At 42.2% G+C, this 27,901-nt stretch overlaps 1 protein-coding gene and 1 pseudogene across 4 annotated transcripts in view; one reads left to right on the forward strand and one right to left on the reverse strand.

The window, feature by feature from the left end:
• The window catches only part of EHBP1 (EH domain binding protein 1), a 307,647-nt gene that overhangs the window by 11,608 nt on the left and 268,138 nt on the right, over nucleotides 1–27,901 (forward strand). The gene's annotated exons all lie outside the window — the stretch shown is intronic.
• On the reverse strand, nucleotides 18,723–26,838 carry LOC105941534 (GA-binding protein alpha chain-like; annotated as a pseudogene).

The following is a 27,901-nucleotide window of genomic DNA, read 5'->3' on the forward strand; positions in this document are numbered from 1 at the left end:
TCAAGAGTCTTATAAACCTAAAAAGTTAGGTAACTTGTCATGTAGACTTTTTTCATTTCCTAGCCCTTTCTGGTCCTTTGTAATATTGCCATAATTTTCCATGAAAAGTGAACATTCCATAGTTTGCTTTTATTTATAGGGTATAGTCAGTGTAGTTTTAATCTTTGAAAAGTGCCCTTATTCTGTTGTACTAGTCTTCTGATTCATCTTGCTCAAGATTTTCAAATATTGTTTACCATATGCTGATACTTTCTCTCAAACTTTATCTTTTATTCTCCTCTCCAAAACACTATTAGATACAGAGAACCATGTAGTAAAATTCTACATTGAAGAAACTTTGTTGAAACAGAATTTATTCACACAATAAATTGATTTAGAAATCAAATTTAATGGTTTAACTTTAGAAGAGTATTATAACATACTGTAACTTAAGCATTCCTTAAGTCATTCTTAAAACTTTTTTAAAGAGTTATTTTTATTTGAAAGGTAGATTTTTATGGAGAGGGGAGAGACAGAGAGGTCTTCCATTTGCTGGTTCATTTCCCAAATGGTTACAAAGACTGAAGCGAAGTTGGATCCAAAGCTGGGAGCCAGGGGCTTCCTCTGGTCTCCTATATGTGTACAGAGACCAAAGACTTAGGACATTCTTTGTTGCTTTCTGAAGCTCTAAGCATAGAGCTGGATCAGAAGTGGAGTCCCTGGAACATGAATTAGCACCCGTATGGGAGGATTAGCTTGCTAGGCCACTGTACCAGCTGCATTTAAAAAACTTTTTATTGGAATAATTTTAGATTTACAGGACAGTGGCAGAATTAGTAGAGTACTATATATCCTTCACTCAGCTTCATTTGGGTAAAATTCAGGCAAATAAATTGATTGCCAATTGTTAAAATATTAAGGTAATAGCTTTGGAATTATACTGTTAGGCAAATTGAAGACTTCATGTTTTACCAATTTTTTGCTAAGCTCCTTTTCTTGTTGAAGTATGTAATTCAGGATACTGCATTGTATTTATTATATCTTCTTGTTTTCTTCCAATCTATGGTAGTTTTTCACTTTTTCCTTGTTACTTCTGACTGATAGTTTTGCGGAGTGCTGATTAGGCATCTTGTTGAGTATTCCTCAAATTGGGCTTGTTTGATATTTTTCTACTGATTAAATTGAGGTTGTGGAATTGGGGGAAGATCATTTCAGAGGGCAAGTGATATCAACCTGATCTATCATTAATGAGTTTCTCATTGGTCATTTAGTCTCTGGGGTTTCTTCACTATAAAGTTGTTAACAAATACATGGGGTCTGCTTAAGTTGTCACCAAATTATCAGCCTTGAACTAGAGTTATTCAGAGGGAAGCTATATTTGCTTGTGACATGTAAAGGAGACCTTGGGAAGGTATCATTCCCTAAAACAAACAAACAAACAAACAAACAAAAACATGGTTGTTATAACTAGGATTAAGGGAATATGTAGGATATAGAAAAGGGGGAAACAGGGCCATTGTTGCTCAAGATGCATACATTGCTGCGTATGGTATATTAAAAAAACAACAACACACTAACTCGTACCGGTTTCTTAGAATCTTACTTGGTTTGTGATGGTCAGGCCACCTCTGAATACGGTGTTGAGATTGGAGACCAGTTACTAGATCCAACACTTACTGGAGAGAGTAATTAAGTTCCATTTCCTGAAAGGAAAAGTATCAAAAGATTTTTGTACATGTTTAAATTTTTTTTTCTAGAATGGAGGGAAATCAAGTGATGAGCAATAGCCAGAGAGGCAAGGGAGGAAGGGAAAGTTGTAAGGAAGGAAGGTAGGGAAGGGAAGGAAGTGAGTGGAGGAAAGGAAGGGACGGAGGGAAGGGAGAAAAGTGAAGGGGAAGAAGAGGAGGAAGGAAGAAAAGGGAGGGAGGAAGCAAACGTGTATTAAATAGAGGGCTACTCTCCATTGGTTTACAGTGCAAATGCCTGTAATGACTGGAGCTGGGCCAGGTCAAGGCCTACAGCCAGGAACTCCATGTCTTCTTCCTACATGGGTGGCACCTGCCTCTCTCAGTAGGCATTAGGAGTAAGCTAATGTCAAGCCACAGTTCAGAAGTGCTGTGATGTGGCACACAGACGTCTCAAGCTGTGTCTTAAGCTTTATGCTAACTGCCCATCTTGAGAAATGGTATCTTTGATATAATTTTAATACATATGGGGATATTTCAAAAATTTGTGGAAATTGGAATTAAACTATATTGGTGTAAAACTATTTTATAATCCTTGTGTATTTTAAAAATATGCATTTTCATCAACTTTTTGAAGATCCTAATATGCATGGACTCTAGAGGGTTTTTTTTTGCATCAAACTAAGCTTAATGTTGTAATTCCATTTTTCCATGAACATTTTTTGCAATTTTTAATTATATTTTTGACAATCTTTACATAGTTAATTAGGGTAAAAAGGTCCAAGGACTATAGGAAAGTGAGTAAGACTATTATTTCCGTATTGTTTCCTTCATGTATCTGAGGTAAAGGGGGATATTGAGGGAGAAGCCCCACCCAGTTTCCCACCCACCCCAGGTCCCAGATGTGGGGCATGCTCTGAGATACTTGCTCAAGTGGTTTTAATAGTTCTCCAGTTATGAATTGCTGCCAATCTCGCCACTCCAAGCATGATGAGGTCATTGAAGAATCCACTGATTGACATAGTCCATCATAGAGTCTCCATTTGTCCAGTATTTTGTTGCCAACATATAGCTGAGGTGGTTGATTGACTTGTTCTGTCTTCTGTCTGCTTGGTTAGGGTCCTGAGTCTGGCATTTCGATTGGGGAGATCCCCAAAGAAACTTTGAGGTGTTCCCAGGCCAGATTCTTGTATGTGCTAGCAAGCTCAGGGCCCGGCACAGTCCATTGCCCCAATCAGCTGGCAGTTGCCAATTGCTGGGTTGGTTCTATTTTTAGCCCTGTCTTCCACTGGAACCAATGGGTGTTGCAGTCCAGCCTGCTTCTGCCCATCACGTACTTGGCCCTCACATAAACCAGTGGGAGCTGCAGCCTAGTTGCAGTGACCCACAGTAACTCCCACCATTCCCTCCCCCTACCCTGGTTTGCCAGTATGTGTAGCAGACTAGTCCAGTCTGTCCCACATCCCATTTGGCTCTCCTACATGTCGATGGGTATTGAAGTTTACTTCCATCTAACCAGCTCAACTATCCAGCCCTCATGGATGTTGTTGAGTACCTCTCTGTCTAGCCACCCCAGCCCCTGTCCTAGTTTTTGTGCCCTCCCGTGGGAGTGGTAACCCAAGAGGGAGGAGCCCACTATTTCTCTCCCAGGTCTCTCTCACTCCCGGATTATACACTCTTCAGGTGATTCTGTGGTCTGACTTGGCAGAATTAGCCCCCAGTGCTAGCTTCTGCCAGCTGATGCTGCAGCTAAACCCAGACAACCCTCACCCACTCTAATTTTATTTGCACCAGTAGGAATAATCCGCCCAGCCTGGCTTTTCCCTGATCTAGTCCACATGAGGCTCACAGGTGTTGTAGCCCTGCTTAGTCTGGTCTGTCCCCATCCCAGTCCATGCTCTCCAGTGGGAGTAGCTATCCAACAAGGGAACCTTCCCTTATTCCCCCTGCCAGCTCTGCCCCCTCTCTTCCTGGTTCTGACGCGTGCTGGTTGTGTGCTGCAGTCACATCCAGTACAGGCACCCTCACCTTGGCATTCTGTAATGTGCACTGGTTTTTGTCGCGACCAAACCTGGCCCGACCTACACTCTGTTCCGGCATTTGGATTTGCCAGTGGATGACATGAACTGATTCAGCCTGGTCTGCCCCGACCCATGCCAAATGTATGCCAGTGGGAAACTTTCCATGGCCTGTTCGGGCTGTTTCCTATCATGCTTCTTGCGCTTACCTGCCGGATCTGTGTTCTGCCAGAGGAGTTGTCCAGGCTCCTCCATCAGAACCCCTTGCAATGCCAGATTTTGCACATACTAGTGGGTCCATGAGCCAGCCCTACTCAGTTCACCTCCTGTCCTGGCAGGTTTTCCTGACTGGCCTTCAACCCATGCTGGTTCTTGCTGTTGGATGTTTCAGCCCAGCCACGGCTCATTCATACCCACATACAGCTCACACATGGCTCAGTAGCAGTTGAGACCTAGCCTAGTCCGTCCCACATCTACCCTCGTCCTCCAGGACACCAGACGGTGTTGGAGTCTGGCCAAGCTTGGTGTGTCCAGTCCCAGTCCACACTTGTGCCAAGGGAGACTACAACTGTGTCCTGATCAGAACGCAGCCCCCATTCCAGCCCACGCGCCCCTTGGTGGGAACCTCAACCCAGTTAGGGTGTCCTCTTAGCTCCCCAACCAGACCCGTTCCCAGCTATAGACCACGTGCATGCCAGTGGTTGCTCTGACTCAGCTTGGCTCAGCCCCTCACCTGTCCCGTCCTTTGCCTTAGACACTGAGGTTTAACATCCCTGGCTCACACAGACCAGTAGGTGCAAGAGCCTAGCTTGGTATGACCTGTGCTCGATCCCGGTTTCTAGTTTCGCTTGTAGTAAGGTTTGCTCAGTCCTGCCCAGTATATCCTGTTCCATTACCAATTTTCACATTATTAGCCAACTGTTGGAGCTATTTTGCCCAGCTCGTCTTACCCCCAGGTCTGGACCATATGTTCACCAGCGGGAGCTATGACCCACCAGGGGATTTTCCCAAGTTCCTCCACTTGACCCACTCCCGGACTCAGTTCTCATACATGCCATTGGGTTTTAGACCAGTGCCCGGTGTAGTCTGGCCTTCCATTTGCTGGTGAATATTACAACCCAGCCCATCCCACACCCTATACAGGATGCACATTTGGGTGCTGCTGCCTTGACCAGTTCAGACTGTTGCGGGTTTCTTTACCTGTGATTGATGGCAAGCTCCTTGGTCAAACCTAGCTTAGTCCATCACCACCCCAACTCTTGAGCTAACCAGTGGGGCTAGAATTTCCACAGGGTTTGGCCCACACATCCACCACAGAATCTACCCCCGGATATGGTTCTTGAGTGCTTGTTAATGTCATGGCCCTGCCTACTGTGACCCGTCTGCTGATCCATCATCATGTCAGGTAATAGGATATCCTGCTGGACCAGCCCCGAGCCTTAGCTTTTGCATGAACTGGTGTTCGGTGCTCAGCATTGTTAAGTGATTACAAGTTCTTCAAAGAAAGAGTTACTGTCATTGGGAATCTTTAGGACTGATTGACATCCCAGAAGCACAGTGGGTTCAATCTGGAGCTACCTAAGCAGCGATTCAAAGAACCAAAACTGCAGAGCTGGGTGGCCAGCAAGTGGAGCCTAGCATCAATGGTGCACTGGCCGCCTGGGGACAGCTCACCACATGCACGTGGTGGCTGGCGTCTGGGATCTGGGTATGAGACACCCCGTCCTGAGACCCACCCGCAGCTGGCAGACTGTAGGAAGTTTAAACCCCCAGGCCCAAGGTCATGCCCCTCCCCAAACCCGTCCACCCCTCAATGAGGGCAGCGGGTGGGCTCTGGGCCTGCCCAGTCACAGAGACTTCCCCCCTCGGTCAGTGTACTCACTCCGAAGGGAGCAGCCCCCGAACCCAGGCAGGCCCGGGGACAGCTTACCACGTGCACGTGGTGGCTGGCGTCTGGGATCCGGGCATGAGACACCCTGTTCTGAGACCCACCCCTCCATGAACTTTTTGAAGTACTCTTACATATCTCTTTGAGTGAAGCTAAGTTATGTATTGTCAACTATTCCGCCTTATTGTAAGGATGACTTTTGTTTATTTGAAAGTCAGAGTGCTTCAGAGGGACAAACAGGCCTCTCTCTGCTGGTTTGCTCCCCTGAATGGCTGCAACAGCCAAGCCAGTCCAGTTTGAAGCTAGAAGCCAGGAACTTGATTTGGGTTTCCTATGAGGGTGATAGTTACTCAAGTAACTGAACTGTCATCCACTGCTTCTGAGGATCTGCATAGGAAACAGGGTGTCCAGAACTTGAGCTGACACTCCAGTATAGAATGTATCGCAAGTGGCAGCCTAAGCCACTGTACAACAATTTTCCCACACCTCTGATGTGTTTTACGTTTTCCCTTATTAGTAATAATAATAATAATAATAATAATAAAATGTCATTTAAGAAGAATTTCATGTTATTTGAAAGACAGATTTACAGAGAGAACGAGAGACAGATCTTTCATCGACTGGCAGAGTTGAGTCTGTCCTGAGCTGTGCACCAGGAGCTTCTTCTGGGCCTCCCATGTGGATGCGTGGGCCCAAGGACTTGGGTTTTCTTCCACTGCTTTCACAGTCCCAGAAGCAGAGAGCTGGATGGGAAGTGGAACAGCCAGGACACAAACTAGCGCCCATATGGGATGATGGTGCCACAGGGTGGAGGATTAGCCTGTCAAACATGGCTCTGGCTCCAGTAGATATCATTTTTGAAGTTTTAGTTTTACAGAGAGATTAAGTAGAAAATACAGGCAATTTCTCTAAAATGTCTCATCAGTTCCCTTCACTTCACCTATTTACATCTTGCATTAGTGTGAATCATTTGCAATAAATAATGAGCTAATATTGCTATTTACTACATAAACCTCATACTTTAGGAAGTTTCACTCATTGTGTTGTACTGCTGACCTACTATATTGTCATGTAACGTATGTTCAGTCCTAAAAATCCTTAGTATCTCTTCTACCTACTTCCTCCTTGCCTCCACTGAATCCCTGGCAGCCAAAATTGTCATATATTTGAAATCATGTATTTATGTATTTTTTTTCCTGTTGACTTCTTTTTTTTTTTTTTTTTTAAGATTTTATTATTATTGGAAAGCTGGATATACAGAGAGGAGGAGAGACAGAGAGGAAGATCTTCCATCCGATGATTCACTCCCCAAGTGAGCCGCAACAGGCCGGTGCGCGCCGATCTGAAGCCGGGAACCTGGAACCTCTTCCGGGTCTCCCACACAGGTGCAGGATCCCAAAGCATTGGGCCGTCCTCGACTGCTTTCCCAGGCCACAAGCAGGGAGCTGGATGGGAAGTGGAGCTGCCGGGATTAGAACCAGCGCCCATATGGGATCCCGGGGCTTTCAAGGCGAGGACTTTAGCCGCTAGGCCACGCCGCCGGGCCCTGTTGACTTCTTTTAAGAGTTATTTTTATTTCAAGAGCAGAGTTACTAAGAAGAGTGGCAGATCTTGCATTCACTGGGCCACTCCCAGATGACTGCAGCAACTGGAGCTGAGCTAATCAAAAGCCAAGATCCAGGAGCTTCATCTGGATCTCCCACATGGGTGCAGGGTGCCAAGGCTTTGGTCTGTCTTTTGGTACTTTCCCAGGCCATAGCAGGGAGCTGGATTGAAAGTGCATCAGCCAGGGAACAATGCTGCAGCTCGACAGACTGATCCTCCACCTGCAGTTGCTGGCATCCGATATTGGTGCCAATTCTAGTGTCAACTGCTTCACTTGCCATCCAGCTTCCTGCTTTTGGCCTAGGAAAGTAGTGGCAGATTGCCTAGGTCCTTGAGCCCCTGCAACCATATGGGAGACCAGGCTTTGAACTGGCTCACCTCTGGTTGTTGTCGCCATTTGGGGAGTGAACCAGTAGATGAAGATCTCTCTCTCTTTGCCTGTCTCACTCTTTCTGTAAATCTACCTTTTCAAATAAAAATAGATACATCTTAAAAAAGAAAAAAATAAAGCAGCCAGGACCCAGACCACTGCCAATATGGGATGCTGGTGCCGTAGGCAGGAGCTTATTACAGCATGCCACAGTGCCCACCCTCAGGTTGATTTTCTGTGTCTCTTTGTGTTTGACAGCCCATTTCTTTTTTGGCTGAATAGTGCTGTGAATGTACCGTGGTTGTGCATCTATTCAATCTGCTGTAGAGCATCTAGATTGCTTATTATTGTAGCATTTATGAATAAAGTTTTTGTAAACACCTACATACTGGATTTTGTATGTGTATTTTCAACTTTTTGGGGTGAATAGCATGTCATAATTTTTCAGTCATGTGGGAAGAGTATGTTTGATTTTTCGATAACCGACCAAACTTGTCTTCCAAAAGTGATTATAGAATTTTATATTACCACCAATCATGGGAGTGCCTTTTATTCCATGTCTTGCCAGCTTTTTAAAAAATTATTTATTTTTATTGGAAAGGCAGATTTACAGAGAGAAAGACAGAAAGATCTTCCGGCTGCTGTTTCACTCCCCAGGTGGCTGGAGCTGAGCCAATCCGAATCCAGTAGCCAGGAGTTCTGGGTCTCCCACGCAGGTGAAGTGTTCCAAGGTCTTGGGCTGTCCTCTGCTGCTTTCCCAGACCACAAGCAGGGAGCTGAAAGAAGTGGAGCAGCCAGGATATGAACCAGCGCCCATATGGGATCTAGGTGCATGCAAGGCAAGGATTTCAGCCACTAGGCTGCCACGCCGGGCCCCCTCTTGTCAGCTTTTTGTTTTACCATTTTGATAGATAATACAGTAGATATTTCATTGTTGTTTTACTTTGCATTTCTTTGATAACTACATTGTGGAGCATTTTTATGTACATTTATTTGGCATCTTTAAGTCTTTGAAGAATCAAGTTTAGCTCTTTTTTTTAATTGAATTGTTTCATTTTTGAATTTTAAGAATTCTTCGTATATTTTGGAAAACAGTCCTTTATCATGTACACCTTTACAAATATTTTTTTTTCCAAATAAGTGGCTTGTCCTTTTTTTCCTTTTCTTGGTAGTATTTTTCAAAGTGCAGAGAATCTTGATTTTGATGAAGATCAGTTTATCAGTTTTGTGTTTAATGGATTGTACTTTTGGTGTTGCATCTTAAAAGTTGTCACCATGTCCACGGCTGTCTACATTGTCTCTTTCTTCTGTTACCTTCTAGGAGTACTGTAGTGTTAGGTTTCGTATTTAGTGCTGTGATCCATTTTGAGTTGATTTTTGTGAAGGATATTAAGTCTGTGTCTGCAATTCATTCTGTGAGTATTGATTGGAAAGACCATCCTTCTTTCTCCAATAAATTGTATTTGTTCTTTTGCCAAAGAAATGTTTATCTATGTTTGTGTGGATCTGTTTCTGCATTCTTTATTCTGATCCATTGATCTAATTGTCTATTTCACCAGTTTTATCTTTTATATCTGTGACAGTATTAATCTGTCTAGAAGTTGGATAATGTTGGTCCTCCAACTTTATTCTTTTTCCTCTGTATTGCACATTATTGGCTCTTCTGGGACCTCAACTTTCCATTTATATTTTATAATCCATTTGTAGGCATCCATAACATTACTTGCTATCCACTGGTTTACTCTGCAAAATGCTTACAATGCCAGTGCCCAGACAGGCCGAAATCATGAGCCAGGAACTCATTCCAAGTCTCCCATGTGGGTGTCAGGGACATGGTTATTTGCGATATCAGCTGCTACCTGCATTAGTAGGAATTTGGAATCAGGAATGCAGGTGGAACTTGAACTGACACACTCCTGTGTAAGATGCAGTCATCTCAACATGTGTTTTAATGTTGCACCAAACGCCTGCTTTTGAATAAGTTATTTATTTCATTTACTTGAAAGGGAAGCAAAGAGCAATATTCCTTTTGTTGGTTCATTGCTTAAATACCTACAATAGCCAGAGTTAGGCTATGTTGAAGCCAGGAGCCATGGTTAATTCAGGTTTCTCATATGAGTGACAGAGACCCAAATAAATACAAACTTACCACCTGCTGCCTCCATGATGTGTGTAATGAGGGAGCTGGAATCCACAGTGAAGGCAGAATGTGGGAGCTAACCCATTGTGGGACCCACGTGTCCTAACTGGTGTCTTGACTACAAGGCCGGATGACTGCTTATTTTGATCTAACTTGACTTCTTTAAGCACTTCGATTCTTTCTCTTAACTGTTATTTTTAAAAAGTTAGACACTAGTAATATTTTTTTTCAAGGTTCATTTTCTGATTAAAAACATACTTCTTTCCAAATGACAAGCCCAAATCAAACTCTTAAAAATCACTATAGCACAAAAGTTGTTCATGAGAACAACCATCCAGTGTATTTTGCTATCACAACTGGAGTGAAAACTAACCTTTCTAGCTTGTTCAGCTATTTGGATTTTCCCACATTCAGACTCTTTTTAAGGTATGAAATGAAGCCTTGAAGCACTTACATGTGATTTTGGTATCATTAATAGTCGAAGTTGGTGTTGTAGCTTTCGAAATGCTGCCAGAGATATACAGAGACAGAGAAAAGCTGTAAAGCTCCATCTACTGTTACTCCCCAAAAGCCACAGCAGTTGGGGCTGGGCAAAGCTGGAAACTCATTATAGGTCTCTCTTGTGGGTGGAAGGGACCTGTATGTTTTTTTTTTTATTTTCCACTCTTTCGTGGCTTACTTGAGCACTTTTATTTGGTTTCCTTTCACCTTTCTTAGCTTAATAGATATGCCTCTCTCTTTTTTTTTTTTTTTCTAGCAATTGCCTTGGAGATTACAACACGTTTATAGCTAATACAGGTCCATTTTCAAATGATGCTGTATCACTTCACAACTAGTATTCTTACAATAACAAAGTAATCCTAATTATTTCTCCTATCCCTTATGTCATTACTGTCTTTCATTTTACATGTTAGTATATACATATGAATGTATATGCTATGTACATACAATATAAATTTAATATATTGTTGCTATTTTTGTTTGGAACAAACTGTTTTAGATCAGTTAAGAATAAAGTTTTGCTTTGCCTTCATTTATTCTTTCTTCAGTGCCCTTCCTTTGTTTGCATTGATTATAGTTTCTGAATTAGACTATTTTCCTAACTGCAACGTGAAACAATTTTTGTCAGAGATTCTCCTTCACTTTTGGAGGACAGCTTCCCATGGCATATAATTCTAGGTTGATGGGTTTTTGCTGGACTGGAACCTGAGAGTTGATGTTTAACTTTGAAGGAAGTGCCAAACTGTTTTTCATTAGCAGCTGCAGTTTTACAGTGCCACTAGGAGATTTAATTTCTTGCCAACACCTGCTATTTTCTGTTTCGTTTTTAACCTTCCTAGTGAATGTGGACTATTATTTAATTTTCAATGGCATACTTTCAAATCGTTTTTTAAAAAATTATTATTATGGTCTATCAGTGTTGATTTGGAAAGTTAAAATTGGCTATGTTAAACCATCTCCAACTCACTTATCCTTTCGTTTCTCCATCCTCCCATTTCATAGTCAGCTCTATCCGAGTTAAATCAGTTCTTTGTTAAATTAGTTCTTTGTTAGAACTAAGTCATCTTATTTACAGCTTTGCCTATAGAATCATCACTTTTCCCTTTTGGATTTTCCTAGTGTTGATAATTACTAGTTTTTGCCCGTCCCCTATATTGTGTTGATCATTTTTATTCTCAGACTTTTCTGTTGGCTCTTAAAAGCTCTCTCAAACACCCTGGGAATTCTTCACTTCATTTTTTATCCTTGAATCCCTCCAGTGTTCTGTTCTACATTGTATCATTCCTACTGGGTCTGTGGCCTAAGTGATGTCTTGGGACCTCTTTTTATGTTATACTGGGGATTGTCATATATTTAACTTTCTAGGTTTTATCTAAATTTCTTTTTTTTTTCCATTAAAAATATTTGTTGTTTTCTGTTCTAGAAATATCACCTCAATCTTATGTTTCAATGCTTTTTAAAAAAAAATTTTTCTATTTGAAACAGTTTAATATTGATTACACAGTTTAATATTGTTTGCATGGTTTACATTACTTCAGCTTTATTTACATGCATGTCCATGTGGGTCTCTGAATAGAGGTGGGGAGGGTTAGGTATGGAGGAAGGTGGATGGGACAAATGTTTCCGTTTTCTTTTTTTCCCTCCTGTGTCTTCAGGGGAGGAGAGGGAGATGTCTGATTCTTGCTGTCAGACTGTATTAGCATCCAGGGTTGGGAGACAGTCATTTGGTGATGCCTTAGAGGTCCCAGTATGGAGAATTATATTCCAGGGGGATGCCAGTTGAGTAGTCCCGATAGTTCTGAGAAGTTGTTGGCTTTGTTGCTCCAGGGTTGAAAAAATCTTTCCAAGGTCTGTTGGTTGAGAAAGTTCACTTAAGTACATCCACAGACCCAAAGCTTGGCCAGGAGAATTGTTCAGCCTGTTCTGCATTCCGTCCGCTGACAAGGCAATTGATGTCCTGCGCTGGCCTAGATAAACTGGCCATCATGTCTTCTGTATGCATCTGGACATGCTGTCCATCGCACAGGCATGAGCAACTGTGGAGACCCAGTCCCCATACATGGCACTGCAAGGTCGGATTACACATCCTGTGATTTTTCCCTGTGGCTAAGGTCTGAGTCCAGCAATCCAGTTGGCAGATCTTCTAATAAACCTCACCTGCGGTGACCTCATATTTGATCCTATATGAAGCACAACCTTTTAAAGAAATATATGGTGTTTCTCTTTTAGTCTTGGGAGAAAACAACTGATTCTTCCTGATTAAATGACATGGATTGACAAAGAAAAGTGAATTGTTACAAGTTGATCCATATGAAGAGTTAGCACACAAAGAAAATCTGCTTAATTAGCTAATTAGCTTGATTTTTCTGATACCAACACACATTGTCAAGATTTCATGCTAGCAAAGCATGTCTGAAAATTGGTTCAAAGAGCACCTCATCTGGAAAGCCAGTTGAAACACAAAAATGAAAATTTCATTATTCTTTTTTTTTTTTAAGATTTATTTATTTTTTTTGGAAAGGCGGATATACAGAGAGGAGAGACAGAGAGGAAGATCTTCCGTCCCCAAGCGGCCCCAAAGGCTGGAGCTGAGCCAAACCAAAGCCAGGAGCCTCTTCCGGGTCTCCCACGCGGATGCAGGGTCCCAAGGCTTTGGGCCGTCCTTGACTGCTTTCTTAGGCCACAGTCAGGGAGCTGGATGGCAAGTGGGGCTGCCGGTATTAGAACCGGCGCTCATAGGGTATACCGGGCGTGCCAGGCGAGGACCTTAACCACTGTGCCATCGCTCCAGGCCCCAATTTCATTATTCTTGTTAGGTGATCTTGAAGGTGTACTTGAGAGGGTGATCTGTAATTTTATCTTTCTTCTTTGAATGTATTGTAAATACTATGAAAAGTTTATAAAAATAAATAAAAAATACTATGAATTTTATTTTCTTTCACAGTGTAAGTTATTCTTTTTTTTTTTAAGAATTATTTATTTTTATTGAAAAGATGGATATATAGAGAGGAGGAGAGACAGAAAGGAAGATCTTCCGTCTGATGGTTCAATCCCTAAGCAGTTGCAACGGCAGGAACTGAGCCAATCCAAAGCCAGGAGCCAGGAGCTCTTCTGGGTCTCCCAGCAGGTGCAGAGTCCCAAGACTTTAGGCCATCCTGGACGGCATTCCCAGGCCACAAGCAGGGAGCTGGAAGGGAAGCATGGCCGCTGGGATTAGAACTGGCACCAAAAAGGGATCCTGCCGCGTGCAAGGCGAGGACTTTAACCACTATGCTATTGTGCCGGGCCCAGTTATTTTTTAATAGAAGATGCTAACTGGCTTTCTGATAACTATAACCTAAATGGGAACAATAGAAGTATTTTGAGACAACAACCCAGTACTTACATCACAATACATAAGGCAAAAGCATGGCAGAAGTGAAGAAACAGCATCTGGTCATGTGTGAAAAGTCTCTGTTCCAGTTGTGAAAAATGAGATAAATTCTACCAGAGGAAGAAAATAATGGTTGAAAAAAAAAAAAAGCAACTGAGGAACAAAAGAGAAAGGAAACAGCAGTTTGATTTTAGAGATCTAGGGGCAGTGTAATATTTCTTGCCTTAAAACCTTAATACATATAAACGAGACATAGAGGAAGACTGCCATCGTGACTAAAATTTTAACATTGTATCTGCAAAACGTTTAAATCTAACAGTCAATATACCTTATGATCTTAATAGTACACCAAAATAGTATACTTTATTATTTTTTGATTGTTAAGTGGCTTCTCACCATATGATGGGGGAAGTTATCATAAGCAAATTGCCCTTAGATCTTTGTTACTTGAAGCTAGAGCTTCAGTCTATTTTCATGTTATTCTTTGAGATACTTTTTTTTTTAAAGATTTATTTATTTTTATTACAAAGTCGGATATACAGAGAGGAGGAGAGACAGAGAGGAAGATCTTCCGTCCGATGATTCACTCCCCAAGTGAGCCGCAACGGCCAGTGCTGAGCCGATCCGAAGCCGGGAACCTGTAACCTCTTCTGGGTCTCCCACGCAGGTTCAGGGTCCCAAATCTTTGGGCCGTCCTCGACTGCTTTCCCAGGCCACAAGCAGGGAGCTGGAAGGGAAGTGGAGCTGCCAGGATTAGAGCCGGCACCCACATGGGATCCTGGTGCGTGCAAGGCGAAGACATTAGCCACTAGGCGATGGTGCCGAGCCCTTAATGAGATATTCTTGCAACCAGAATGTCTGGCTATAGTAACAATTTGTCAGTTTATTTTTTATGTGCTTTTAAAAACATATAAACAGAAGCTATGAATTTTGTTACTCTTAAAACTTTTGCAGAATCTTGAATTTAACAATATGTATGGACAGAATAATTTGTAATCAATAGCACAGCACTTAAAATTATGATTCAAGGTTGGAGAATCAAGATGGCAGAATAGGGTAAGGACACGTTTAAACGGACGGAAAAACATTTAATCAGGATGAAGCAGAGAGGACATATTACAGGAAATAGGAAAGGGCAGAACAACAGCAGAGGGGTACCTGGAGACTGACAGACACAGGAAAGCAGTGGACACAACGGTGTGGTGTTGCAGTGACTGATACTCCAGCAGCATTCAGCTAATGGCCATCTGAACTCCACCAGCAGCTGGAACTCCACCAGCAACCAGGTGGGTAGGGACTTTCACTGGGAGCTTGGGAGGTGAACCCAGACAAAGAACTATCTGTCCTGCTGGTCCGTTTGATTTGACCAGGAGCAGAGACAGAGCAGCAGATCTCAGATGGACAGTGCAAGAACAGGGTGGATTTCACAGCCCAGTCAGCCCCCTAGAGCTGAATTGGGCGCAATTTTGCATGAGGAGACAAAGGCAAGGGAAAGGACTGAGCATACACAGAGCTGGGAGTGAACTCATTTCTGACTCAGTGGACTGCAGCAACGCAGCATTCTACAGGTTCCACCCAAGACAGGTCTGGGTAGCCCTCGGATCTGATGCCCAGCAAATCAAGAACTCTAGTAGTGGTATGTCAGGTGCCATTTTGCACACTGTGGCAATAGCTTTAGGACTGCAGGGGACAACAGTGAACTGCACATGAGCTGAGCTCATGAGAACTCACTAAGGTCCATGGATAGCACTGGTCCCGCAGGAAAATAATACTGACTGTGGCATCGTACAGGTCAAAATAGGTCCATGTGGCATCCAGACCTAACGTCCAACAGGTTCCTGCAAGATCAGAGCCACCAACAACCTATCTATATAGGACGCCTGGTGTCTCACTAATCCTGGGACCTGCTCTAAACCAGAAGAGGGAGAAAGGTTGCAGAGACAAAGGTGCAACCTCAGCACGGTATCACAGGAGGTGGAGAGTGGTGAGCCAGGAGCCGGGGCTGTGGAGACCACAGTGGAAATCTAACATAAGAACCCAGACCTGGAACTCGCTGGAGGGAGTGGCACAAGTGGCTGCAAGCAAAGAGCTGTGTACCAACTGCACTAAGTAAAATCGCATTGTAGACCTGTGGGTGACACAGCTTAGAAACCTGCCCCAAGGAGAAGACTCTGCTAACCAGAAGTGCAATGACCAAGAGCAAAAGAAGAGACAAAGGCACAATGAATATTACTGAAAACTCCCCTGCAAAGGAGCAAAACCCTTTGCCAATCTCAGAGTTAACTGAGGAAGACATCAAGAAAATGGGGAACACAGAATCCGTAAGACTCATTTTAATGCTTCGGATCAACAATGAGAAGCTCATGCAAGAGTTCAAAGAATTTAAGGAAGCAATAAAGCAAATCAAGGCTGGTATATCAGAAATTAAGAACACAGTAGAGCCAATTAAAAGTACAATGGAGAGTCTCCAAAATGGAATGAAGCAAGCAGAAGAAAGAATCTCAGGATTGGAAGATATTTCCTGTCATCAGGGGCAAGCAAACAAAAAGCTGGAAGCAGAGCTGGATCAGGCCAAAAAAAAGTATTCAAGAATTGAAAGACACTATTAAGAGGACAAATGTAAGAGTCATGGGAGTCCCAGAAGGTGCAGAAAGAGAAGCAGAGTTTGCAAGTGTATTTAGTGAAATAATAAAGGAAAATTTCGCTAATCTGGAGCAAGAATTGGGAAACAAGTTCCAGGAGGGGCACAGAACTCCCAACAGGCTTGACCAAAAGCGATCTTCACCATGACACATGATCATCAAGCTCTCTTCAATTGAGCATAAGGAAAAGATCCTTAATATGCACGTGAAAAAAAATCAATTGACATATAAAAGAATGCCAACTAAACTCAGGAGATCTCTCACAGGAAACTCTACAGGCAAGAAGAGAATGGAGTGACATATTCCAGATCCTAAAAGAAAAAAATTTTCGGCCTAGGATAACATATCCAGCAAAGCTTTCTTTTGTCTTTGAAAATGAAATAAAATTCTTCCACAGTAAAGAACAGTTAAAAGAATTTGCCTCTTTCAAACATGCCCTACAAATGATACTTCAAGATGTTCTCTTGACAGAGAAGAGGAATAGAACCTACCAAAACCAAAAGCAAATGGGAAAAACATCCCAGTAAAATGACAACAGAAGAGTAAACCAATGAACAACCCATTCCTAAAATGACAGGACCAAATTACCACCCATACATATTAACCCCGAATGTAAATGACTTAAACTCAATCAAACATCATAGATTAGTAGACTGGATTAAAAAACAAAACCCATCTGTTTATTGTCTGGAGGGGACATACTTCACCAACAAAAATCAGGGGAAACTATATCACATGGGTTTTGATGTTTTGTGTTAGTTTCATCTCTTCAAAACACTTTCTTCTGATTAAATCATTCAGTGACTCCTAGATCATGCAGTAGCATCATTTTCTTCAAGAAGGTTCTTGATTTTCATTTCTTCAACTACACATTAGTCATTTAGTAGCATGTTATTTAATTTTTGGTGTTGTTAATTTCTTTTTTCTCCCTGATGTTGATTTTGTTTTGTGGCTCTTCATTTAAGGGGATGTACTGTAGTTGTGTAATGGAGACTGTCATATCTAGTAACATGTCATTTAAGTTCATGGCATTGTAAACTTCTATTTTTCTTTCTATTGTTGATTTTGTACTGTGACTTTTCATTTGAGGGGATGTACGGTAGCTGTGAAATGGAGACTAACATATCCAGATGTGAAGACACAATGTAGTATGCATCTCTACTTCCAAAGAGGGACTTAATGAAACTGTTTACTATATCTTGACAATGGGATGCTGGACTCTCTGCCATTGTCCATGCCCACGATGTGTATGAAGAACTATATGTTAGTAATGATATAGAGGAACTAGGTGGGGGGAGGGAATTGGGGAGGGGATAAGGGAAATGCCAGGAGCCTATGAAATTGTATCATAAGATGATAATAATAATAGTAAGGTGTTTTAAAAGAAGGATTCAAGGCTACCAGAAAAGGAGATCAATGATCCATGCCTAGTAGTAGTAGCCTCAACTTCTAACAGTGTCATGGTCCTTTCCTGCAGGGAGTGGAAAATATTGGCTGAACTTTTCCAAAGCTGTTTTGGGCAGTGGACTTAAAGGAAATGATGAGCAAGAAGATGCATAAAGGAAAATATTTTAGAATCTGTTTCCTGCTTTGTCAGAGAATCGGACATTATTTGCTGTCTTTTATGTCATCCTGTGTATTAATACCTGAAACCAAACAAAGAATACTCAAAATAAGATGGTTCTAATGTATAACTAAATGAAAAGAAAACCATGCTAAACTAAATTAATTGTATTTTTCGTTTTTAAAATCTCTGATAGGAAAGACAGAAATCATTTTAGAACTTTTTTTTAAGAGCTGGTTTATTAGAATTAAATGGCTTTTTCAAAATAATTTATATTCTTGGCCTGACATTGTGAATAATCTATACAGAAAATCTGTAACACATGCTTGAGTTAAGCCACATTTTAAGCCTGGATTTCCTTTAGTGGTGCTCTTTGGCAGTCAACTGGTCATCCTTTTCTTGTAAATATATAAATTATTTTAATAACCCAATTCTTAGTTTAGTAATTTACTGATATAATTTATTTGATGTGAACATTTGAGCTCTGCTTGATTAGCTGAGTCAGGCACATATATTCTAGGTAAGAAATTCCATTTCCTACTTCTGTGCAAAGCAGCATCTAAAGCAGCAGAGAGGGAAAGGTTGTATTTTTAGGAACAGTTGAGCCAGACTGTTTCCTGGAGATACTTCATTTATTTTTCATCTTCAGATGCTATTGGCTATTTTTGGTAGGGCTGGACTTTAATACTGACTACTTTAGCTTTCCTGACTGTTCAGCTATTCCACAGTGAATCTGTTTTCATACCAGAGATACTGTGGTGATCTTTTAGCATATACCTGGTCTAAAATAAATGCTCAAAGTACAAAGATCCAAATTCACAGGTATGAAATGTTCATTTAAAAAATCATGAGCTGGATTATACAGTCTGGAAATCAAGGACTGTGTAGTAAAAGGTAAGAGCAATACTTGCTCTAAATATATAAGAAAGGCCTTTGACTCCCATAAGGTGCTGGGCCTCAATTATCCTTTGTTGTTTGTAGAGAAGCAGTGGCCAGGGCTACTACTGTGACTGGCTGGGCGATTCCATGCAGCTGCATCTTAGCAAGTTTCTCCTGTCTACATTCTGTGACCCAGGAGTTCAATTCTGCTGCACTATATCCAATAAGAATCTTCCAAGTCTTACAAGCTTGTACACAGCTCTCTTGCCTTGAGCTCAACAAATCATGTCCTCCTAGTAGCAATACCTTAATTGCTACCTTAATGTGTGGGTTTCTTATATTTCAGTTAGGTTTGTTTTTATGTGGTCCCCCATTCTGTGCAACCTGGTTGAGTTGAAATTCACCTTCATCGCCAACCTAAGAATTACAGTCTGGAGCATTCATGTCAGTTAAACTTTCTAGTAAAAACTGCCATATGTGGATTTGTCCGCTATTCTGTTCCCAGGTGAGCGCCTATCCTCTCTGGAAACCCTGGGAGCTCTTTGTACTTTAGCTGTCTTTTTATGACTGCTTAGGACTTTAGTGGCATTCAGTGCAGCAGACTGCACTGATGCTGGAATCATTTGCACAGGTTGATCAGTTGTGACTGTCTCATTCATCTCTTGTTCTTGGCTTGCCAACACACATTTTTTTAAATTATTTATTATTTAACTTCATTAATTACATTGTATTATGTGACACAGTTACATAGATACTTGGGTTCTCCCCACCCCTCCCCAAACCCTCCCACCATGGTGGATTCCTCCACCTTGTTGCATAACCACAGCTCAAGTTCAGTTGAGATTCCCCCATTGCAAGCGTATACCAAACATAGAGTCCAGCATCTTATTGTCCAGTCAAGTTCAACGGCTTCTTAGGTATACCCTCTCTGGTCTGAAGACAGAGCCAGCAGAGTATCATCCCAGTCAATTGAAAGCTCCAACATACCATCAGCAAAAATTTACATCATTATGGAATTAATTGACACAGTAATGAGTAACCAATATGTTAAAAGTAAATGCGAATTCCCAGCCACCTTCTGTGACCACCTCACCTATACTTCAATTTTAGTTTATACACAACATATAACATTCATAACATAACATGTTATACATAACATCATATCATCTTAAATTAAGGCGAACATGTGGTATTTAACCTTTTGGGATTGGCTCATTTCCCTTAGCATTATGATTTCCAGTTTGGCCCATTTGGCCACAAAGAACTGCATTTTGTTTTTTTTAATAGCTGAGTAGTATTCCATGGAGTAGGTGAACCATAGCTTTCTTATCCAATCCTCTGCTGATGGGCATTTTGGCTGCTTCCATGTTTTTGCAATTACTGATTGTGCTGCTATTAACATAGGAGTGCATGTTGGTTTCTCATAAAACAAGTGTTCTGGATATATTCCTAGGAGTGCTATTGCTGGATCACACGGTATGTTGAATTTGAGTTGTTTGAATATTCTCCATACTGATTTCTATAGAGGCTGTTCCAGCCTGCAGCCCCACCAGCAGTGGAGTAGGGATCCCTTTTCCCCGCAACCTCGCCAACAAGTGTTGTTGGTGCTTTTATTCATGTGGGCCAGTCTTACTGGCGTTAGGTGGCACCTCATTGATGTTTTAATTTGGATTTCCCTTATTGCCAGGGAACTTGAGCATTTTTACATATGTTTATTTGCCATTTGGGTTTGTTCCTTTGTGAAGTGTCTGCCCATTTCCCATGCCCATTTCTTGAGTGGCTTGTTTGTTTTGACATTTTGGTTGTTTTGTAGCTCTGTATATTCTGGAGATCAGCCCTCTATCACCTATGTCGTGTGCGAAGATCTTCTCCCATTCTGTGGGTTGCCTTTTTACTTTGTTGATTGTTTCTCTAGCTGTACAGAAGCTTCTTAGTTTGATGAGGTCCCAATTGTTTATTTTGGTCTTGATTTCTACTGTATTTGGAGTCTGTTTTAGGAAGTGAGGCCCTACCCCTAAGTGTTGCAGTGTGTTTCCAACATTTTCTTCCAAAAGTTTGAAGGTTTCTGGATGTAGGTTTAGATCTGTTATCCATTTAGATCTGATCTTAGTGTATGGTGAGAGATGTGGATCTACTTTTTTGTTTCTGCAGGCTATTAACCAGTTGTCCCAACAGCATTTATTGAACAGACCTTCCCATTTGCCTGGATTGTCGTTTGTCTTTTTGTCAAAGATTATTTGGCTGTATCTGTGTGGGTTCCCGTCTGGTGTTTCTATTCTGCTCCATTGATCTTCCTCTCTATCTTTGTGCCAGTACCACGCTGTTTTGATAACCACTGCCCTATAGTATGTCCAGAGGTCTGGAACTGTGATTCCCCCTGCTAACTTCCTGTTCTTCAGGATGGTTCAAGCTATCCGTGGTTTTTTGTGCTTCCAGATGAACCTTTGGATCATTGTTTCCAGTTCCATGAAGAATGTTTTGGGCAATTTGATTGGGATTGCATTGAATGTATATGTTGCTTTTGGCAGTATAGACATTTTAATGATATTGATTTTACCTATCCAGGAGCATGGGATGTTACTCCATCTTTTGAGGTCTTGTTCAATTTCTTTTTTAAGTAGTTTGTAGTTTTCTTCAAATAAGTCTCCTACATTTTTGGTTAGATTTATTCCCAGATATTTCATACTTTTCTCTGTTATTTTGAATGGTATCTTGCTGGTTAAGTCTTTTTCCATCTTGGGGCTGTTCGCATACACTATGGCTGTTGATTTTTGTTCATTAATTTTGTACCCTGCCACTCTACCAAACTCTCGTACAAGTTCTAGCAGTCTCTGTATTGAGTCTCTTGGCTCTTCTACATAAAGAATCATATCATCTGCATATAGTGAGAGCTTGACTTCTTCGTTTCCCATTTGGATTCCTCTGATTTCTTTTTCTTGTCTTATGGCCTCAGCGAGTACCTCTAGGACTATGTTGAATAGTAGTGGAGAAAGTGGACATCCCTGTCTTGTTCCAGATCTCAGTGGGAAGGGTTCCAGCTTTTCTCCATTCAGTATGATGCTGGCGTTGGGTTTTTCATATATGGCTTTAATTATGTTGTGGATTTTTCCATCTATGCCTACCTTGGTTAGGGTTTTTAGTAGGAAGTGGTGTTGGATTTTGTCAAAAGCTTTTTCTGCGTCTATTGATACTATCATGTGATTCTTGTTTTTCAGTTTTTGGTTGTGGTGTATCACATTTATGGATTTCCGAATGTTGAACCATCCCTGCATTCCAGGGATGAATCCTACTTGATCTGGATGAATGATCTGTCTGATGTATTTTTGAATTCTGTTGGCTAGGATTTTGTTGAGAATCTTAGCATCAATGTTCATCAAAGAGATAGGTCTGTAGTTTTCCTTCTCTGTTAGTTCTCTGTCTGGTTTTGGGATTAAGGTAATGTTGGCTTCATAGAATGAGTTTGGAAGGGTTGCCTCTTTTTCTATTGTTTTGAGGAGTTTGTAGAGGATTGGGGTCAGTTCTGTTTGGAATGTTTTGTAGAATTCTGTAGTGAAGCCATCTGGGCCTGGGCTTTTCTTTGTTGGGAGGTCTTTAATCACTGATTCAATCTCTACTTCAGTTATGGGTTTGTTCAGGTCATTTGTTGCCTCTGGGCTAAGTTTTGGCAGGTGGTAGAAGTCTAAGAACTTTTCCATTTCTTGGTGATCTTCTGATTTGTTGGAGTACAGTGCTTTGTAGTAATTTCTAATTATGGCCTTAATGGATGCGGTGTCTGTTGTTATGTTGCCTTTTTCATCTTTGATGCTGTTGATTCTTGCCTTCTCTTGTTTTTTTCTTTGTCAGTCGGGCCAGTGGGGTGTCTATCTTGTTTATCTTCTCAAAAAACCACGTTTTTGATTCATTGATTTTGTGTATGGTTTTTTTTATTTCTATCTGGTTGATTTCCTCCCTTGTTTTTATGATTTCTTGTTTCCTATAGTGTGTGGGGCTCTTCTGCTGTTGTTTTTCCAATTCCTGGAGGTGTGTGTTTAGTTCCTGTATTTGGCGCCTCTCTTGGGCCTTGACATGAGCTCCAATTGCGATGAGTTTACCCCGTAGCACTGCTTTGGCTGTGTCCCACAAAGTTTGGAATGTTGTGTCAGAGTTTTCATTGGTTTCCATAAATTTTTTGATCTCATCTTTAATTTCTTCTCTGATCCATTGTTCGTTTGATAGCATATTGTTCAGCCTCCAAGAGTTTCTGTATTTCCTGGGGCATTTTGAATTGCTGATTTCCAGCTTCATTCCATGGTGGTCTGAGAGGGTACATGGTATGATTCCTATCTTTTTGAAGTTATTTAGGTTTGCTTTGTGTCCTATCATGTGGTCGATCCTGGAGAAGGTGCCATGCACTGCTGAAAAAAATGTATAATCTGTGGCCTTAGGGTAAAAAATTCTATAGATGTCAACCAAGTCCAGTTGTTCTATTGTTTGTATGAGCTCTGTTGTTTCTTTGTTGAGTTTTTGTTGTGTTGATCTGTCTATTGTTGTTAGTGGGGTGTTAAGATCACCCACTATTATTGTGTGCATATCTATGTCTCCCCTTAAGTCCGTGAGTAATTGCTTCACGTAGCTAGGTGCGTTTGAATTTGGTGCATATATGTTCACAATGGTAATTACTTCCTGATGGATCAGTCCCTTCACCAATATATAATGTCCTTCCCTGTCCTTTTTGATGTGTGTCAGATTGAAGTCCACATCATCTGAAATTAAGACAGCTACCCCAGCCTTTTTTCTCGTCCATTGGCATGAAATATCTGTTTCCAACCTTTCACTTTCAGCTTCTTCGAATCTCTTCTGGTTAGATGTGTCTCTTGTAGGCAACAGATAGTTGGGTGCTGTTTGATAATCCATTCTGTTAATCTATGCCTTTTGATTGGTGAGTTCAGGCCATTTGTGTTAAGAGTTAAAATTGAGAGGTTGTGATTTTGCCCTGCCATAGTTGTTTTTGTGGGTGTTGATATCTGTGTAATTGCCCTTCCTTGTGTGGACTTTAGTGGGGAGACCTTCCTGTTTGCCATCTTTGCTTATGATTCACCTCCTTTTTTTCTGGATTTAGTGCATTTCTAAGGAGATTTTGTAGAGCTGGTTTTGTGCTGGCATATTCTTCTAATTTCTCTTTGCTGTGAAAGTATTTGATTTCGTTCTCAAATACGAATGAGATCTTTGCTGGGTACAATAGTCTTGGTTGACAGTTGTTCTGATTCAGGATTTGGAAGATCTTTGTCCATTCTCTTCTTGCTTGTAAAGTCTCTTCAGAGAAGTCAGCAGTGATCCTGATTGGTTTTCCCCGGTATGTGATCTTTTCTCTGCTTCGTACTTGTCTCAGGATTCTTTCTTTGTCTTCGTTGGAGTGGAACTTGAGCACCATATGTCTGGGTGAAGATTGCTTTGGGTCATATCTGCTGGGAGTCCTCTGACCGTCCTGGATTTGGGCTGGGTTCATGTTCCAAGTGTTTTGAAAGTTTTCCTGTATAGTTTCATTGAGCACCATTTGCATTCCTTACTCTTTTTCCGCTCCTTCAGGAAGGCCAATAATCCTAATATTCGATTTTCTGAGGTTGTCTTTCATTTCTTGTATGGTCTTATTGGCTTTAATCAGACTTGTCTCCAGCTGTTTAATGAACTGGGTATGTTCGTTTTGTGTGTCTTCCGTTTCAGAGATCCTCTCTTCTGCTGTATTTGTTCTGTTGGTTAGGCTCTCAATTTTGTGCTCTAAGTCAAGGGTTTTAATTTTCATTTGTTGTATTTCTGAGGCTATGTGGTTCTTGAATTCCTTGAAGTCCTCCCAATTCTTCTCATTGTCTCTGACATATTTTAACATTATTTTTTTGAATTCCTTGTCTAGTAGATCTTCTATGTCTTCATCTCGCATCTCCGAAATAGACATTGGCTTTCGATCCTTTATTGGTAGGGTGTTGGCACTCTCATCTGGATCATTACCTTTTCTGGTATTTCTTCCCATTGTGTTAGTGTTTCTTTTGTGAGAGACCTAGGCACCAGTGTGCTGAGGGGTCTCCAAGCACTATCCTGTAGAGATCGGAGTCTGCAGGTGTGGAGTAGCAGGGTGTGGGAATTTTCAAGGCACTTTTGGTGCGTCTCCAGAACACTGGACCTCAAGGCGCCACTTCCAGGGCCCCGCAGATTCAAAGCGCACTCTCAGCTCGTCCCCTGCAGGTATGCTACCACAGGGCGAGGGGGAGTGAAGGCACTCTCTATGCGCGCCCCCTGTGCATGGGATCACAGGGCTCGGAGGATTCTAGGTGCTTTCTCGGTGTGTCCCCAGTGCCAGGGACTGCAGGGCGTGGAGGTTCCAGGTGCTCTCTGGGAACGCCTCCTGCATGTGGGTCCGCAGTGCTCTCCTGGTGCGTCTCCCAAGCACGGGACTATAGGGCGTGGGGTGTTCCAGGTGCTCTCTGGAAGCGCCTCCTGCGCAGGCCCGCCCACCCCAGCTCTTGCAGGGAACCGACCGCCCCAGCGCTAGCACGAGACTGCCCAGCCCAGAGGCGTGCTTGGGTTCCTGTGGGATAGCACCGCCCAGCTGAGTGCCAGACCTCAAAGGCACGGGGGAGTATTCAGTGTGCCTTTTGCCTTTCTCCCAGACACAGTTTTGGCAGTTTCAAGGCACTCTCCCGGTGTCCCTAGACGCTGGAGTCTCGGGGGAGGGAGGAGTGGGGAGACGAGCACCAATTGTGTTCAGGCTCTGTGCATGTCCCTGGGGGGCCAACTTCCGAAGCCTCCAACCCACCACTGTCCCCACCCAACTCACTCAAACCTCAGGTTCTTGCAGTCTGCCTCTTCCTCTGGTGGGAACCCTCGCCGCGGGTGCGTCTCCCGGCTACTGCGTCTGTTGCTGGTCCCGGCGGGTGCAGGCGGATGGAACCTGGAGGCTGCGGCTAGTGCAGGTCCCGGAGGGGCTTGGCGACCAGGGTGGGCGGATGCCGGCAGGTCCCGATGACTCAGGGTCCTGATGTCCGCAGCAGGCGCAGGTCCTGGCGGGTCCTGGTGACCAGGGTGAGCAGATGCCAGTGGGTCCCAATCACCGCCGGTCCTCACGGCCACAGCGTCTGCGGGTCAGTCTGCGGGTCTGTCTGCGGGTCTGTCTGTGGGTCGGTCTGCGGCTTTCAGCGTCTGCACTCAAAGGTGACTTAGCAGGTCAGGAGCGGAAAGTCGTCTTCCCTGCCCTTTGTTTTGTTTTTCCCTGGTTGCTCTTCCGAGTTGTGTGGATTTTTTTGGCTCCACACTGTCCAGGGAACTTCACGTTCTTCTCCCTGTAGTTCTATGCTGCTCCACTTATGCTTTTGTCGCGTTCTAGCCCTCTCACAGTCTTCCTCCTATGCTGGCCATCTTGCGAGTCTCTCTCAACACACATTTTTGAAGAAGTTCCAGGTAACTCCAAAATAACCTGTCCTTGAGGGACCTGCTGGAAAACCAAAACAAAACCAAAAAAACTTCTTGGTTGAAACTACGCAATTCTTTTCCTGAAATGTTGAATGTAGTGAGGTCTAGGTATGAATTCTTTCGTTACTCAAATCATTCAGTGGAGAACTTGGTCTGTGGAGTTTTGTATAGAATCATAGTGTTCTGTTGTGTAACCTTCTGGTGAGGCTGCACATCTGGTTACTTGTTCTGAGGTTTCATCTGAAATGGTTGTGATGTTTTGTGTCAGCAAGGATTATCTCTTGAGTTTCCTCAACAAGATGTGTGTGTGTTTCAACATGTGGGCATCTTGGCCAATGGCCACTTAAGCCATTTCCGGAGTTTTAACAATTTTAAGGATGTTCGACTTTGACTCAGTAAGAAACTTGTGCTGTCAGCTGTACAGTTTCATTTGTCTTTATGTCTTGGTCAAATAAACTACATTTTGAATCCAGCTGGATATATTACAGGTAAATTTTGAGCATCCAATGAACACAGCAGTCTTGGTTCTAGCAGTTTCTTTAAATTGCCTATAGATTCATTGATGTCTATGGCCTGGCTTAGAAATGCAACCAGGGTGTGGGGTTGTTTTACAATGCTTTCTTCTGTACACTTTGATTTCTCTGTCCCATCAGTCTTAATTTTTACCAGCTCTTTGGCTTCTCTTTTAGTTGTGGCTGACGTATTTCAAAAGATCAGTCACATTCTAGAATCTACCGTTGTTACTCTCACCCATGCTCCAGAGCTGATTGAGAACTGCAGAGGCATGTGTTACATGTGCAGCATCTCTCTGAGTAGGACCTGCATCTCCCAGGACTCAAAGTGTGAGCCCATGGACCATTCCATGAAATTGGTGCTAAGAAACCGCAAGTTCCGTTCTGGGTCCAGGGCTCTGTGGTATTGAATAGTTGTGTGTGTGTATGCATGTACACTCTCAGTTCAAGAATGCCAAATTGGATGTTGGCTTGTGGCAGCCACCACTGGTGAAGCCATTGCCTGTAATCCTGGCATCCCATATGGGCCCTGGTTTGTGTCCTGGCTGATACACTTTGGTCAGCTCCTTGCTGGTAACTTGATAGGCAGTGAAGGATGGCCCAAGTTCTTGGGCCTCTGCTACCCATGTGGGAGATGTGTTTGAAGCTCCTGGCTTCTGTCTGACTGACTCTGCTCATTGTGGCCATATGGGAATTGAGCCACTGAATAGAGGATCTCTCCTCTACACATTCCTGTCTTTTTGTAATTCTTTCAGATAAATAGATAAATCTTTAACAACAAGAAGAACAAATGCCAAATCATACTTCTTTATTTGAATTGCACTGTCCCTAAATACAGGTGTAGAGGTATTAGAAAATAGATATTTTCGTATAAAGTCCAACCGCATCAGTAGCTAAATGTTTTTTATATAAAAGCAATCAATCTGTGAAAATGTTTGTAAATTCTGAGATAATGCTAATTATAATTTTTAGAAATTTATTTTATTTAGGTGACAAAGATGCTTTACAGCTCATTATTAGAGCTGTCCTTTGTTTTTACAGAAAATAAATGTATCCTGTATATTTGTGTGTGTGTGTACTTTGTCTTGAATTTGTATAGTTTTTTTCTCCTGTTGAATTAATTATTGCAGCTTGTTAAATAACTTGTGAAATAAGCGTAAAGGAGTGTAATTAGCTGGAGCTGCAGTGGTGATAGTATAATAGGAGGCAGATGTACCTACTGAAGGATAAAACTAATTACTTGAGAAACAGTAAAGTTAGAGTATTTCTGTGATAAGACATTTTTCTTCTTTTTGTTTCAATATG

This window comes from Ochotona princeps, chromosome 8 (genome assembly GCF_030435755.1).
Source record: "Ochotona princeps isolate mOchPri1 chromosome 8, mOchPri1.hap1, whole genome shotgun sequence".
Classification (NCBI taxonomy): Eukaryota; Metazoa; Chordata; class Mammalia; order Lagomorpha; family Ochotonidae; genus Ochotona; species Ochotona princeps.